Source organism: Malaclemys terrapin, chromosome 7 (genome assembly GCF_027887155.1).
Source record: "Malaclemys terrapin pileata isolate rMalTer1 chromosome 7, rMalTer1.hap1, whole genome shotgun sequence".
Lineage (NCBI taxonomy): Eukaryota > Metazoa > Chordata > Testudines > Emydidae > Malaclemys > Malaclemys terrapin.
This window is the reverse complement of record NC_071511.1, coordinates 15,800,869-15,818,153: the sequence shown is the minus strand read 5'-3', so window position 1 is coordinate 15,818,153 and position 17,285 is coordinate 15,800,869.

The window sequence follows — 17,285 nt, the reverse complement described above, 5'->3', positions numbered from 1 at the left end:
AATGTATCAGCAAAATATTGATGTATGGATTAATGTTTAAGTATTAAGAGCTAAATGGGGTCACAGATAGTCTTAGTAGTGACAGACTAGTTACAAATATCATTAGCTTATTGATTCAAAATCAGAGTAAGCATGAGCAAGGATTTTTCTTTGTTTTGAACAAATATGAGATGAGTCTTAGGGTAGGTCTACACCTACCCGGTAGTTCGGCGGCGAGCGATCAAACTTCTGGGTTCGACTTATCGCGTCTTCTCTGGACGCGATAAGTCGAACCCAGAAGTGCTCGCCGTCGACTGCGGTACTCCAGCTAGACGAGAGGAGTACCGCGGAGTCAACGGGGGAGCCTGCCTGCTGCGTGTGGACCGAGGTAAGTTCGAACTAAGGTACTTGGAACTTCAGCTACGTTATTCACGTAGCTGAAGTTGCGTATCTTAGTTCGAAGTGGGGGGTTAGTGTAGACCTGGCCTTAGGGAGTTAGAAGTGAATTCAAGTAGGCTGCCTCACTTCTCCAGTCTCAGATTTGGTATGTATGTTTCCTTCTCTGTATTTTGTATAGTGCTGTATTAAGTATTGCCTTATTTAAATAAAACTTCCACTGAGTTTGTTATTTCACACTATGACTTATTAAATTCGAACACACAACAGGTTCTACAAACACTGTTCAATTTGGTCTAGCTATGATGTGCATATGCATTTCTGTTTGTATTCCCACTGAACCAGATCAGCCAGCTGAGGTTCTGGCTCATTATATTTATAGACAGGTCACAGAACAACTTCTGTTTAAATTATAACTCCTCATTATACAATAAAATGTACTGAGCTGCTGGAAAAACTTGAGTCTTTCATTCTGCTTCACCCTCTACAGAGTTTTGCCATATTCCAGAACACTGTGAGACAGACAGACACACACACACACACACACAGACACACACTTTCTCTCTTTAAAAAAAATGCATTTACTGAAGGGCTTATAATCACAGTGGAGATAGCTAACACATACACCTCCCAGTATTTCAGTACAGCAGCAGATACCTGCATCTGTTGCCATTGTTCAAAATGAGGCGCCTTTTCTCAATGAGTAATCTGACTATAAAATCTCCATTAATAAAGTGAATACTGGGAATCATCATATTATTCATGACACTGACGCATTATGAAAATCCACTTTGGCTATGATGGAAGTGTGAAAATAATTGGAGATTTGTTGTGGCATTTAGATTATAGCGTGTCCACTGTAATGGCATTTGTCTTATAAATATAAACATAACAATCTACTTATTTAATTTATGTTTCTGGCTGAAGCAAAACACACCACCCAAGTGATGACATTTTTAATATGAAAACTCATTTTCATGTGCATTTCTATACATCTAAAACAGCTTTAACCTTAGGTGCTTTGATTTAATTCATTAGCCACGATATGCAGTGTGTAACACACAATAATCTTCTCTTCAGCCAGCTGCCCTCTTGCAACACTCGGAAAGGTACTTTGTAATGTAATTTTCTTATTGACTATAAATCGGTTCATTTTGACTTGGCCTACAATGCACAAAATCCACCATTAAAATTAAGTTTATATTTGACCAGTGTCAAATTGCAGTGAGGACTCCTGGTGGTCCATCTTTGTAAACACTCAAGGACCATTCAGGCTACTACTTCCTACTGTCCAAGGTGGTGGGACCTTAGCTGCCCAGGGGAGAATTGCCCTTGTGCAGACATTGTACAGGACAGCTGTAAATTTCACAGGCAGACCCACTTGCAAGCCCTCACTGGAGGTGTGGGGGAGAGGGTGTGCCCAGGGCAGGCCCATAGTGCTGCTGGGATTCTGGGTGGTGCCACTGCCCATAGACAGCCTGGGACAGGCTGCCATTACTTAGAACGCTGTCTTGGGTTTCTTAAGTTACATGGGAGGTTGTTTTGGACCCCAGAGAAACCTACTGTCTCCAAGAGGGGTGGTCTGACTCTCATCCTATGTACCTTGTGCCGGTGATAGATTTGGTTCCAGTAGGGATGCGTATGGTTTGAGCACTTTGTCCTGTTGGGATCCAGGAAGTGGGCGGGCAGAAGACCTTCCCCAGCCTAAGGGGAGGATCCACAAGGTCTGGGATCTCAATTAATTACAGGGAACAACTAAAGAGCACTTTGTGTTGCGACAATACCTGGACCCTGATCCTGCAATGAGCTGCACATGAGCAGACCCCTGTGCCTGCCTGGAGCCCGACTGGCTTCAAAGAAACTCTGATTGGGCACAGAGGGATACCAGTGCATTTGCACGGAACTCATTGTAAACTTCTGGCCTAGGATAGTTGGAGTGCTCATGGATAAGGAGCGGTGCTCTGCAAGTCTTGATGAAGTAGTATGACCACAGCTATCAGCAGAACCAAACTGGTCCCCTACTGAACTTTAGAAACCCAATCAGAGTCCCAAGCCGAGCACACAGAATCGGATGCACCTGACTCAGGAGATGGGTGAAAAGGGGCTGCCTACAGGGAGAACGGGAGAGCCACTATTCATTGGCAGATGTTAGAAACCACCCTTGAGTACAACAAACAAACAAAATCAACCAGCTATCTTAAGGACGGGTCAAATGTATTGGGGGCCTGACCTTGCTCCTAACTACAGCTTTCAGGAAAACAATCTTTCCCTCCCATGAGCTTTTTTGAATATTTGAAAAATCTTTCAGCCTGAGTTGTGATGAAGCGTCAAAAATTCAAAATCGTTTACAGGAAGGCAAGAATGAAAAAATCTGTTTCAGGAGACGCAAAGCAGAATTTTTCTGTATGCTTCCCAGGCTGCCCGACTCTTTGAGCTGCCTGATTCTCCTGCCTGGTTTCTGTTAAAAGTGTTGTTGAGATCAATGAATCAGCATTTTCAGATAGAAAGGTTTTCTATCAGAACATTTCCAACCAGTTCTACTCACAATGCAGGATTTGGCCCTACAGGGATAAATCTTGCTTAGAATGACTTAGCTCATGCACTTGGTAGCCCATCTGTCCTAATATCCACAACAATTTCGCCATTATGAGTATCATTTTAATCCTGGTATCACTGTTTTCTTGGTACGTTTTTAAACTATTTTGTGTTTTCTCAAAGAGTCACATGAGGCTGTGCTGTCTATTTCACTGCTGATTTGGAATCTCACTTCAGTGACATCTAAGTTTTGGGCTTTGGTTTTTTGTTTGTTTGTTCCCCCACCCCCGCCCCACCGCTCCCCTCCATCTGTAAGGTTTCATAGCCATTATTGGGACATATAAATTATTTTAAAAATAACTCCCCATTGTACTGCCTTTTTATCCCAGAATAAGATTTTTTTTTTGCCTTCCAAACTGCCACAATTCTATGAGTACAGCACAATCAGTAAACCTAGTCACATAGCAATAGCCCCACAGCCAAGACTGCAAGAGCAGAGAATATTCTCTTTTGTATTTCTTGTATCCTTCTGATCTAATATTTTTCCATTTATAGATACTTATGCTGAAGGCTTTAAAAATCTAATGAGAATGAAGATACATCCATCCCTGGAAGTTTTTACATTAACCATGGTACATAATGTGATACCTCTTTACAGGACTGACAAATAAATTATAACTCATGAATTTGCACACCAAAAGGGTCCCTTTATTCAGTCTCACTATTTTGATTGCATTCATTTGGTACTTTCTCCTAACATCCTAACAATCAATGCACAATACAGTAGCTAATCACATAGGGGTTACATATTTTTTTATTAGCTCACTATGGGCCATAATCTATCGTCAGTAGGAGCAGTGTGCCTGGGGATCTATGATCAGAATTTGGCCCTTTTTACATCAGTTAAACCTGACTTTCTTAATACATGTCCACAGTGACTTTAATCTATCCACATACATACATCTAAATAAATTTGGTCAGATTGTGTCTCTAAGGCACCAGCTTTAGGGGGATGAAGTCAGAGTCTCCCTGTGCCTCAGCTCCCAACCTATAAAATGGGATGGTAGCATTTCCCTATCTCATAGGGGCAGGGCCGTCCCCAGGGGTTCGTGGGGCCTGGGGTGGAAGTGACGAATCCGTCACTTCCGGGACCAACCCATCACTTCTAAGACTGACCGCGCCGGCCAATCGCGCTGGCCCGCAGGGCCTCCCAAAGCGCGGGGCCCGGAGCGGTCACCCCAATTCGCCATGCCCTAGGGACAGCATAAATACATCGTTGACTGTGAAATGCTCTGGTACTAGAATAATCAGGGTCATATGAGTACCTAAGATAGGGCAATATTGGGGAGGGGGGGGACTGCCCCACCCCCAATACAGCCTTATCTTAGGAGGTGCATCCCACTCTCTCCTGCACAGCTGGCCATTGTGGAAGTGGGACTCAGCCACTACCTGCCTCCTTTGGGTGGGGGGAGGTTAGTACTCAAGAGACAACTACCTGTGTGGAAGCAGTGGCTGTGTTCAGGAGAGCACACAGCCTGCAGTTGTGCCACCCTTGCCACCCTATACAACAACCAGGAACAAATTAGCTCATTATAAAAATTAAAGGTCTTTCTGTTTTGCTCCTATAAATCATAATTAATTCCTCATTTTAACTCACACCCCAATGAAAATTTTGGAACAAATGCTCTAGTCTTAAATCCCCTCCGTTTGCTTAATTGCTGAAAAATAATCCACCAGTGGCCAACGGCATAGCCAAACACTTATGGGCATCTACAGCAACAATCCAGCTTATGACACTCCATAATCACACTGTGAGGACGTACCACTTCTAACCAGAAAAAAGGCAGAACGAAGAGGAAACAAAACAGGAGTTAAAATTTCCTTACTGTCTGGAAAGGCGGCAGGTATGGCCTGCAGCAGTCATTAGGGCTGCGGTTGCTTGCCTCTCCCAGATTTAAAGTGTCAGCTCCTAGTACAGCATGCTGGGGGGAGGGATAGCTCAGTGGTTTGAGCGTTGGCCTGCTAAACCCAGCGTTGTGAGCTCAATCCTTGAGGGGGCCACTTGGGGATCTGGGGCAAAATCAGTACTTGGTCCTGCTAGTGAAGGCAGGGGGCTGGACTCGATGACTTTTCAAGGTCCCTTCCAGTTCTAGGAGATGGGATATCTCCATTAATTTCATTTCTCATGCTGGGAAAGGCTCCCAGAAGAGGGGTGAATCCACACTGGAGACAGATCAGGTCATGCCTATGCGGAGAGATTGAACATTTTTTCTGAGTGCCAGGGAGCTAGGTGGAAGAGCTCCTGAGGTTTACAGAGATGGAGGCTGGTATGTTTGAGACAGTTAAATCCTTGGTGTTTCCTTTGATATTCGGAACAGTGCTCATATTCACTTCAATGACAGCAGAGTTAGGCTGATGCTGAGTCCTTTCAAAAATCCCACCCTGTAAGAAAAAGCTAGGTGATTTCTGGACAACAGCTGCTTCCTGTGCTTAAAGTAGGCTGTATTTTTGCCACTTCATAACATTCCATAGTCAAAACCTGTGTATTAAGTCATTATGGTGCACCTGTGCAAATGTCACCAATAAAAATAGACACACACCATGTGCATTTCTACACCTGGCCCACAGTTAGGTATGCTTTTGCTAACGGAGTAAGCGGAGTTCATTGCTTGAGTCATTTTAAAGTCAGGCTTGACAACGTATTCAAGAATGCGTTGTAATATTATTTGTTTATATTACACTAGTGCCTCACAGTCACAACTGAAATTAAGGCCCCATTATGCTAGGCACTGTATAAACACAAAGCATCACTCCCTGTAAACCACTTTCAGACTTAATAGACAAGACAGGCATAGGGTGGGAGAAAAGCAATACTATTATTCACCTTTTATAGATGGGGAACTAAGACACAGAGGGCTTGAGGCCTGGTCTACACTACAAAGTAAGCTGCCTGGTGTCAACCTAGTTGTGCAAGCTTCTACACTTCAGTTTGTCTCCCACCAATGTGAGAACCCTGTTACAGCACTGCAGTAAAACCTCCTCCCCCATGAGCCATGGTCAATGTACTGAGGTTGATGCAATGCAAGTATATTCACTGTGTTACCTGTGTCATCCCTTAAAGTCCTAAAATGCCTGACACTGACCTCCACTGCCCACATGACACTAAGACTGGAAGTGCTTCCCCACACACACCTTTAAAACCCTGTGAATTTTTGAAATGCCTTTTCCTGATTGTCCAGCTTGGCAAGTACCCCTAGCATCTCTCCATCCTTGTGTGCAACTGACTGGCCAATCATACCAGCCAGGGCCGGCTCCAGGCACCAGCCTAGCAAGCAGGTGCCTGGGGCGGCCAATGAAGAGGGGAGCAGCACGTCTGGCCATTCGGCAGCGGGGCCGTCACTCCCTCTCGGAGTGAAGGACCTGCGAATGAAGCGGCGGTAGAGCTGCCGCCGGTTGCGATCACGGCTTTTTTTTTTTCTCTCTGCTTGGGGCGGCAAAAACGCTAGAGCCGGCCCTGATACCAGCTACAAGCTCCTGACATGCTCTGGCATGGGGAAGACAGGAGATAATGGATCTCCTGGGACTGTGGCATCAGGGGCAGCATCCCAACCCCTACCACTCCACACCAGGGAACAGTAAGATCAACCATAGCTTCACATACACTGACCTGTGAGAGCCACAGTTGCTGTATGTGCAACCATATGAATCTTCTTTCCCCTTGTTAAGTTCTGTTTCATTAAAAAAAAATTTATGTATTAGATTTTAAAATGCACAGATATTTTTTTTTGCACTGGTTTTGTTACTCGATAAAATTCTATTTTTTGGAACAGAATCTTTATTTGTTCCCAGTTCCATATGCAGAATACCTAGCGGGACTGAAAGCGCCCACTTGTTATTGTATAGTGTGACACAAGTCATAGGATCAGTGACAAACAGTGTTATAATCATAAATGTACAGCAAGTGCCACAAAATTAATATGTGCATTGTCAGTGTTATATTCATTGATGTGCACAAAGCACCACACAGTTTCTTACAGGCCCCAAAACTGCAGGTAGCGTACAGTCCACCCCACATTACTGTGGCTTACTGTTAAAATGCTCATTCAAGGCTTCCCTCAGCCATATACCTCTGTGCTGAGTTCTTCTAATAGCCCTCGTGTCTGGCTGTTCAAACTCAGCAGACAGATGCTCCACCTCTGCCTTCCCCCCCAGTGGCAACTTTCCCCCGTTTGCCTCACAGATTTGCAGAACACAGCAGGCAGCTATAACCACTGGGATATTTTTCTCACAGAGAATCATTTGTGTGATGAAACCCGGCCATCATTCCTTCCATCTCCCAAAAGCACATTCAACTATCATTGTGCACCTGCTGAGCAGGTCCCCCATATCAACTATTGGCATTTCAACATCACCAACGAGAATCCGCCAGTTGTGAGAGAAAGTCCCTGCTTGCAGCTTTCTGAACAGGCTTGTGTTCTTAAAGATGTGAGCATCATGCACTTTCCCTGACCAGCCAACACTGATGTCAGTGAAGAATCCCCGGTGATCCACCAATGCTTGCATAATCATAGAAAAGTAGCCCTGTTCTGTTGATGTTCTCTGTAGCTAGGTGTTCTGTTGTCAAAATAGCCATCTATTGCTCCACCACAGTTCTGCAACCCCGCTGTTGCAGATCTATCCACTATGTCCCTGAACATTGCTAGTCACACACCTGCATAGCAGGAGATGATTAATGGTCCTGCACACTTGCATAACAATGGCCTCCACAGTGGATTTTCCAACTCCAAAATGATTTCCCACTGATTGTTAACAATCCAGCATTGAAAATTTCCACAGTGCGATTACCACTCACCTCTCCACTGTCAATACATTTCGGATTCTGGTGTTCGTGTGCTGGAGGCCTGGGATGAACTCGGCACACAGATCCAGGAATGTGGCCTTTCATATTAGAATGTTCTTTAGCCACTGCTCAACATCCCAAATCTGCATTGGGAGTGATCCCACGAGTCAGTGTTCCTTTCTGGGGCCCAGAAGCAGCTCTCCCCTGGGTGCAGCTGCTCCATGAACAAAAAACAACCACCTTGAATGGTTTTTGCTGTGTCTCACAGTAATCTGTCCTCCATGATACTGTCATATTTCCTGCAGATTCAGTTCTTCTTGCAACTCGGCAAACACCAGGGGACCATGCATCCTGTCCCTGCAACACTCATAACAATAGTGCACAGCTGTGCAGGTTCCATGCTTCTGTCAGATATGGCAGACAGCAAGGAGCTGTGCACATTCATGGGATTTTTTTTTAAAGGTGCAAAAATTATGGGGTATGGATGGCACTATGGGATAGAGAAAGTTGCATGCTAGGAAGTTGACTCCTTGCTCCCTATCCAGGGCCGGCTCCAGACACCAGCGCAGCAAGCAGGTGCTTGGGGCGGCCAAGGGGAAGGGGCGGCACGTCCAGCTCTTCAGCGGCATTTTGGCGGCAGGTCCCTCGGTCCCTCTCAGAGATAAGGACCTGTCGCTGAAGAAGAAAGCAGTGCGGTGGAGCTGCCACCGAAGTGCCACCGATCGCGATCACGGCTTTTTTTTTCCCCACCACTTGGGGTGGCAAAAACCCTGGAGCTGGCCTTGTCCCTATCGCCCCTGAGCACAGGGCCGGCTCCAGGCACCAGCTTACCAAGCAGGTGCTTGGGGCGGCCACTTTGGAGAGGGGCGGCACGTCCAGCTGTTCGGCGGCAATTCGGCGGACGGTCCCTCACTCCTGCTCAGAGCGAAGGACCTCCTGCTGAATTGCCGCCGCAGATCGCGATCGCGACTTTTTTTTTTTTTTTTGGCTGCTTGGTGCGGCCAAAACTCTGGAGCCGGCCCTGCCTGAGCAACTTGTTCCTGCCCAATCAAGCATTGCCCAAACTTCCCAAAACACAGTGCGCTGGACAGTGGTGAGTTGCACACTGGGATGCCTACATATGGTGCACCACACAGCATATCAACATAAGCACTCCAGTGCCAACACAAGAAGCCAAGCATACACATGCACCAGTGATGTACTAGCTGCGGTGGCTTTATATGTGGACATAACTTGCGTCAACCAAAGTTTGTAGAGTAGACATGGCCTAAGTGATCTGCCCAAGGTCACATATGAAGTAATCTTTGTCAGCTGCTCCATATTAAGTGGTAGGACGTGATCAGTAATGAGGGTATTTGCAGCTGAACCCAGCAACCACCTCCATCAAAACTGGTCTGGTTTTGTCGGCTTTCTTAATATGGACATATTATTAGGATGGAAAACCAACAAATTACAATGTGTGTTTACCAAGGTATGGTGCAATACATCTGGTGATCACATGGTGATGTGATAAGATCGCCAATGCTGGACATAAACTGAATATCCAGCCTTAAGGACCTAGCTAGAGATTGACGTGAGTGGTGCTTGATCTGTCAGGAGGCTACATCCCTTTGGAATTTGCCATGATAATGGTGATGCTGACAACGAGAACAAAGGAAGTGTATGACAGTGCTGGAAATTGATCCCTGCTCTCCTGAGTCCCAGCCCAGTGCCTTAGCTACAAGAAGGCCTTTTCCCTCTGTGATTTCTAGGATTCATTGACACTGGAACCATGAGGCAACCCCATAACAAATAAACAAGGTGAATATTATGGAGGGAAAACATTCATTGTTTCAAGATTACCAGCTCTGTCTATCAGCTAGACAGTTTGCCCTTCCCTCTTTCATATGGATAAGCATGGGGCCAACCTAACTATATGGTTGCAGTTTCATTTCATTCCAATATGAAATATTCAGATGGTAAAATACTTTTTCAACAAATGTATTCTTAGTGGGGGGAAAATGATTTCATAAGCTCCAGCAGATAAACATCCTACAGGTTATTTCAATGCATATTACAACAATCAAAAGACAATTTTGTTTTATGACAGTTAGAAATATCATAAGTCAAAAACAAAAATAACTTGCTATGGCACATCACTTTAATTTCCGCCTACATTCATAAATCTGATTGCGTTCAGCCTCCTATTTCCAAACTACTTTTTTTGTAAATGCACCTTATGCCCATCATGACTAACCCTCCATGTAGAGTCATACAATAATAGAGCTGTTATGTTGTTTCATGACACTATTTTATGGAAGAGAATGTGTCAGAAGCTGTATATTTGTAAGGTCATTTTAAATTTCAAGATGTAGTAGAATATATTTCAGGTATTTTCAACTAATTTTATTTGTAAAACTAGAGGTTAGTTGAACTGTTTAATTTTCACATTAAGGGCCAGATTCTCAGCTGATGTTCCTACAGAGAAAAATGGTTTGATTCAACTGAATTTAAAAGGGAGTGACATCCAATTACAAAGAATGGAATTGAGATGAGCTGCATGTTGGTTAGAGATGTGTAGGGTAAAAGAGATTAGCAAGGATAGCCTGACCTCTGCTTATGACATTGCACACTGGATGGTAGGTAGGAGTCCAGGTGTGATAAAAATGTAGGACCTTATCTAGTTGCACAAAAGGTAAGTTTTCCATAGCAACGGTTTTCCATTCTCATCTACTGAGTGATGGAAATTTCCTTCTTTCAGACACTGTAACACAGAGGTAGAAGTATTTTCTCTCATCCGTCTAAACTGCCAGTAGAGTTTAAGACATGATACTCTCTCCATGCAAGGCACAAGCTCCCTTGTAACAAAGAGCAGGGGACAAGAAGGGGCAAGACATGGACAGGCCTTCTGCAGATTCTCCTGTCTTTCTACCTTTGGGAGTGGTCGGTTCTGTGAGGGGCAACAGAAACTACTCCATAGTAAATCCTCAGGCTGATGACAGAGCAATCCTGCCTGCCCTAACACATCTACACATTGCCTGGTAACTCAGACTATGCAGTGCGCTCCGGGTATGAGCCTAACTGTAACACCTTTAAAAAATGTACGGCAATGGACATAATGCAGAGGATGAAGACCTGCCCCTATTAAATTCTATGGGAATTTTGCCATTGACTTCAGTGGGCCAGGATTTCACCCAGAGTCTTTAGAATGCTGGGAAGGGAGGAATGGCTCTGTATTGTTTGCCTTCAAAAATATCAGCAAGTCCAAGACACATTAACATTTGAGTAAGAAGTAAACTATGACGGTGGCATTGCTATTGAAGAATCAACAGAGATAAAATAGATCCTCAGAAAATGATAAATGGTTTTCAGTCCATGATGCTCTCTGCAGGAGCCCCAAAGAAATTATAAGTTCTTCCTATGAATTACTGCCAGGATTTATAATTGATTGTGGTTGTATAAACTAAAATGCGAACCTGACCAATTTCTAATAAACACAAAACAATTCCCTTCAAAAGTTGCATTATAATTCTTTTTCTTGTCATGAGCTTTATCCCTTTCATGACAGCCTTTTATTATGATGGATGACAAAGGGAAAAAATATGGGATTCAATTTGGTATATTTTAATGCCATCTCATACTATATGAACCACATACAACTACTGTAAATCTTCTACGTTCTGGAGCTAAGGAAAGAATGAAACTCACAAACAGTTATTCAAGAATGAAAGACTAAACCGATTCTTTATGACTTTTAGCTGCTGTGATTTATCAGCCTTTGAAATGGAAGAGTGCTTTAAAATGGAGATTTTCCTGTGTCTAAATGTTCATAATTTGGCGCTTCCTGTGTCTGACTAAAACTTCCATCATTACCAATTGAACTACAGGTTAGACACTATTTAAAAACCATTTAAAAATGTTAGCTCCATCAATTCTATTACTGTTTTAGGACTGGGGAAACATTTCAACGCTGATTATGGAGTTGAAATTTGCTCATGGTAACCAAATATTCCAACTTTTTGAGCCCTGTTCTTCACCTGATATCCTTGCATACAGCACCTCTCCACTTCTATGAGATTTGCACAAGTGTCTCTGTGGTCAGAATTTGGCCCCTCCTGAATAAGTGGTGGTGCCAAAGCATCACACGCTACCACAATGTTGGCAGTGCCTGAAGCAATGCATGTTGTGCCAGTATGCTAAGACTGTACCCTGATTTTGAAAGATGAGTTGAAAGATAATAAATAAGAATTACCTCTCCCTTAGCTAAGCAACATCAACAACAGGAGATATCTTAGACAAGCATTGGGGTCAAGATGAAAAATGGTGTGGCTTGCACTAACATCATGGAGTATTTTAGAAGAAGGAAAGAGGAAGAAAGCCTGGTGATGACAGCGCAGAGGCAGGGGTCCCTGAAAACAGAGGGAGGGGCTGATGAATCCAGGGGGAAACTATTATAATATTATGTATGTATTACCAAATACAATATATGCCTTTAAATCTCATAGTTTGAAAACCACAGACACGCATCCAACTTGTCTCTCTGTCCCTCCCTACTACCTCTACTCTGTCTCACCCTCCAATGCATTGTTTAGCCCCTGGAGTATGTCTGTAGCAGAGAGGAGTTCTTGTTCTCAGCCAATGAGAGATCTCAGACGCAGTATATTAACAGCTTGCTTGTAAAGTTCCAGAACCCCAGCTCAGGAACAGCCCACCAGTTGGGCTACCAGCGAGTGGGGAGCCTGAAAGCTCGGGTTCCCCAGCAGCCCACCAGGCCTGATGGTGAGGAGCTGGCCTGGGTGGCTGAAATGGCTGGAACCTGCCTGCTTTCCGGCAGAAGTAAGTCAAAAATCGAACCATCTCCACAAGACATTTTGATTTAAACAAATCAGCAAATGCTGACAAATGTTTGGGCTACGTTTTTCTGAACATCTCCTTGGAGGTGCTCCAACCCCACTTCCATTGAAGCCAATAGCAAAAACTGCCATTAACTTCAATGGTGCAGATGAGGCTCAATATTCCATGAAGTATAAAGTCGTTGAAGGCCCGATCCTGTGGGATGTTTCTAAGTACCTTCAAATCCCACTGATGGATGCTGACCATTATGTATTTTGGCCTGTGGGCGATTGTCGTTCCAGCCCCACACAGTATTATGTGACCATTTCATACACTGATATCTCAGGGATGATTGATTTGTGTATATTTTCATACATAAACCTAAGAGAACATGCTTTGAATGAATGATTTTATAAAACTCAAGTTATTTCAAACAAGCATTACAGAAATCAAAATTTGCCTTCCTCGGTTACTGTTAGAGTGCAGATGACCATCAACAACAAAAACTTTTTCAACCACTGCATAATGCCACAGGAGCCATAAATTATCTTTATTAGGGTAATGGGCTCTTCTGTTATTTGTGTTCTCTTTACCCTATTGTATGTCAATCAGTATGACTGGCCCAGGTGCACTTATCCAAGATCAGTGACTGTAGTATATTATTGAAGAGCATATTGTTGAATCTTCCAAGTGGCTCTCCTGTAAATGTGTTATACTTCCAAAGGTAATAATTTCCACACCACCGCGGAGTACATTTATGAAACTAATCTTTTAAGGTCTAGAAGCCAGTGAATTGAATACCAAAAAGAGACATTTATTCATATAGCCGTATGTTATGTATTATTAATGCTAAAGTTTGCCTACCTTTGAGAGATATGGATGATTTCATTTTACCACGCACTTGACCCAAAATGCACTTATTTGTTCAATTTTACGTTGAATAGCAAATTGATTTCCAGGGAATTGATCAAGTATTAAATAGCTCATATGTGTTCTCCAGTTGAAATGATGATTTGTACGGTAAGTTGTACATTGTAGATACTGAGGATAAAAAACTAACAATATGTTTTTTATTTGCCTCTTCAATAGGCAATTGCATCTAGAACTGTATCAAGAACAGTAACTATAGCTTAGAATAGAGAGGAAAAATGCTGTGTCTCAAACTGGACTGAGTCATAAAAAATGCACATTTGTGAGTCTTCCTTACTGACCCTGAGGAAAGTGCCTTAACAGAGTTTTCTGTCAGGAATCCAAAAAATCAACATTTTCACCACAAAAAAAAAGTTTTTTATGAAAACGATTCATCCAACAATATCTGCCAAATAAGCACATAACATGACTGGATTATACTAATGACATACTAAAAATAATCAAACTGCCTGCCAGCATCAGAAGAAAAGCATAATAATGCTCTGAATGGCACCGAACAAATTAGTCCTGTAAATAGAGATTTCTAAGCTCAACTTTTTTTAAACAAACATAGAGAGGGTTTGCTGCTCCCCACCTGGTACCTTGTATAGTCATTCAGACCTGTTTATAGCAGGTAAAATGTAAAATGCTATAACACTGATGTACTAACGTTTTATAGGTATGTCTCTTCTAGCCAATAGAGACAGTAGGAGGGTACCATAGACACCCAAAGCCAAGCCACGCACAAACTCATCCAGCATGTTTACTACAACTACAAACACGCTCCTTGGATTCACCCAACTTGGTCATTTTTAAAATGCTTTTTATTCCCTTTGGCACATTCTTTGTGGTATTTCCTCCGTGAAAGGATAAATTATTTATTCTAAATTGTTGGGGGCCATCTATTAGGAAGCCAGTGGCTTTTTAAGAAAAGAAGTGTTTGCAAGTGGTGTATTTCCACTATGCATTTGTTTACAGTAAAAAAAAAATCTCAATTATTCAGTTCTGCTTTTCTTAATTGCCTGGTATTCATTTCCTTTGAACAGAATTATCATTCTAGAACATCACCAAGGTTTGCAGCTGTAGCACTCGTCCTACAGACTTTAGGAGCTGTTTTAATTGTTTCCACCTCCCTGCTGTTGGTTGTTGTTTCAGCCCGTCAGTCATATACAGGTATTTTTGCATCTTTCCAGAGGATCTAAGCTAAGAGAACTGGATTATTCCTTTTGTTCTGTAGCTCAAATCCAATTTGTTGATTGACTGTTGTTGACTTTATTACTATTTTAGATCATTTATCAGGCCTAACAATTAATGTTTGTCAGTAAAAGAGGTCCATTTAACATTTGGATAATGATCTATTGACACTGGATCCATTAACAGTGGGTTATCAATTGTTCTTTCCTTATGGGTCTCTCCCAGAAGTCAAATCTACTGGAGGGTTTTGTTTGTTTTGTTTTTTCTCCTGTGTTTGGAAGATCAGTGGGAATTGTTTCACCCTGTTAATGAAATCCATAAAAAACAACCTGAACTTTATTGAGAACTGGCAACACTGACACTCTAGTACCAGAGGGGATTGGTTAGTTGGATACCAGAAAGCAGAAAGGTAATTTTAACAAAAGCTAATAGAGCTGGGAGAGAAATTGCAGTAACTGAGCAGATGGTTCAGTCAGGGATCTCTACGTCATGATCATGAAAATAAGCAGCATCCAAATGTGCATGTGATCATACAAATATTGAGAGATAATATGCTTTGCTTTTAAATACGAAGTATGCAGTGTCCTGGAAAGTAAGGAAAGTCAAGGGGAATAATGTCTAATTGTATATGATGGAAGCAAGACGTGAGAGTCATTCATGCCCAAAGAGATGAGATTGGAAAACAGACTCATATGGAAAAAATACATTAATCAGATTTTCATGTGGTTCAATCAATCTCTGTCCTTTTCAAATCTTGCCTGCACAGAATGACTTTCTGATTAATTTGCTAGTCTTGATCTAGAACTCGCACCATGTTGGAAATCAATTATCAGGCATCTGAAATCACGAAGTCCAGACAGTGGGAAACTTAATTATTATTTACTTGTTCTACCATAGCACCTAGATGTCCCACAGAAATCAAGTCATCATTGTCATAGGCACTGTGCAAAACACATAGTAGGAAAGGGGTTTTTTATTAATTAGTCTGGAGACGGACACTTTGCAAAATAGTTTGTGGACTGCTTCTGAGCAGACAGAGGATGTAGCTCTGGCTCTCTAAACTACTTCAGTCGGATGTGTTGAACTCTACTCTTTGTTGAAAAGTTTAACAGTCTAAAGTAGCTGAATAATGGGAGACTGTCAATTTAATTTAAAAGTATTATGTTGTTCAAAGATGGAACAAAATGGAGTCAAAGAAGTGATGAACATTGAATTTCTCTGGACTGAAGAGAATGCTAATTAGGACATTTCAGGGCTTTTGATGAGGTTTCAAAATTGTTATAGCAACAAACCACAACTCTCCTTCAAGACAGGAAGTGTCTATATTTGGACTATGGGAAACTTGTTTTGATTGGGCAATTTTGGTGAGAGATGATGCTACCTCTTTTGGATATTTCTTTTCTAGGGAACACTTGGAAACTTCTTCTCTGCTCTGTCACCCAGGCTTCCTTGGGCAAGTGATTTAGCCTCTGTGTGACTTTGTAAAATGGGGATAATAGCACTTCCCTATCTCACAGGGCTGTAAGGCTGTTGTAAATACAACAAAAATTGTGAGGTTCTCAAATACTACAGTGATGGAGACAGTCTGCCTAAGTACTGAAACCAGGGCCGGCCCACATCATTTTGGTACCTGAGGCGGGGAGCTCAAATGATGTCCCCATGCCACCCCACTTGGGCCAAAACTTTGAAAGGTCTCAATTCTGTCTTCTTTCTGTTATACTCCTCTCATGGTACTGCTCTGCTACCTACCCCAGTAAAGGAGAACTAACAACTTAAAATGCCTTGTTCAAAAATGTTAAGTAACACTTAACTTTCAAACGCCTGAACAGCAAATGAAACTTTTCTTGTCTGCATAGTAAACACTGGCATTTTTATCTGTTTGAATAATCAAAGTGGTGCTTTCCGTGCCTTCTTGGTTGCAAAGATTTGAACTGCTCCCTGCTGAAGGTCCACAGTCTGGGCCTGCTCATGCTTTAGTGAGATGGTTGCAAGGCCGACCAGCCTCTCCTGTGTCATTGTGGAGCGTAGATGTGTTTTTATTAACTTCAGCTTGGAGAAGCTGTGTTCTCCACTGGCAACTGTTACAGGAAGTGTTAGAAGTATGCGCAGAGCAACAAAAGCATTTGAAAGAGGGTGGTCATCTTATTTGTGCACATATATTCCAGAACAGCCTTTGGAGTTGATCCTGCTGAAATGTATCTTGAAAGGGCTTTCAGTTCATCACTCACATTAATATCGCGCATGTCATCATGTGCCAACACTGTCTCTAGTGCCCTGCATTGCTGCTGTAGGTCTTTTTCAGGTATAGTGAGGAGTTTTGGAATATCATACAACATCCCAAATATACTACTGTGTTCCTTGAGCTGCATGAAACGTTCTTCAGATGACTGTATTGCACAATTTAGCACCTGGTTAAATAATTCAACTTTGAATTGTTGTTTGGGGTCTCTTATACGATTATCCCGTGTCTCGTAATCAAAATGTCATCTTCTTTGTTGACTCTTGTATTCTTGAATGGGTGGGAAAATAGCTTCAGTATGAAGTTCCTCTGCCAACTTCTGTGCACCCTTTGGAACATTTTGAAATCCCTCATTTGACTGTAGGTATGACTTTGCTTTGT